The 321-nt window shown below is 46.4% G+C and overlaps 1 long non-coding RNA gene across 2 annotated transcripts in view; it reads left to right on the forward strand.

The window, feature by feature from the left end:
• The window catches only part of LOC106512501 (uncharacterized), a 4,378-nt gene extending 4,064 nt beyond the window's left edge, over positions 1 to 314 (forward strand). For both annotated transcript variants that reach the window (XR_001309685.1, XR_001309684.1), the window contains exon 4: positions 136 to 314. This is a non-coding gene — a long non-coding RNA (uncharacterized LOC106512501). The remainder of the gene's footprint in view (positions 1 to 135) is intronic.
• Positions 315 to 321: the final 7 nt, after the last annotated feature.

A 321-nucleotide genomic window follows, 5' to 3' on the forward strand; every position in this document is an offset into this window, starting at 1 on the left:
AGTCATCAGCAGCAGGTTGTGTTACTGAGTGTTGTAGAGTCATCAGCAGCAGGTTATGTTGTTGAAGCTGAGTGTTGTAGAGTCATCAGCAGCAGGTTGTGTTGTTGAAACTGAGTGTTGTAGAGTCATCAGCAGGTTGTGTTGTTGAAGCTGAGTGTTGTAGAGTCATCAGCAGGTTGTGTTGTTGAAGCTGAGTGTTGTAGAGTCATCAGCAGGTTGTGTTGTTGAAGCTGAGTGTTGTAGAGCCATCAGCAGCAGGTTGTGTAACTGAAGCTGAGTGTTGTAGAGTCATCAGCAGCAGGTTGTGTTGCTGAGGCTGAG

The sequence above is a fragment of the Austrofundulus limnaeus genome, unplaced genomic scaffold (assembly GCF_001266775.1).
Source record: "Austrofundulus limnaeus strain Quisiro unplaced genomic scaffold, Austrofundulus_limnaeus-1.0 Scaffold7565, whole genome shotgun sequence".
NCBI classification, from domain to species: domain Eukaryota; kingdom Metazoa; phylum Chordata; class Actinopteri; order Cyprinodontiformes; family Rivulidae; genus Austrofundulus; species Austrofundulus limnaeus.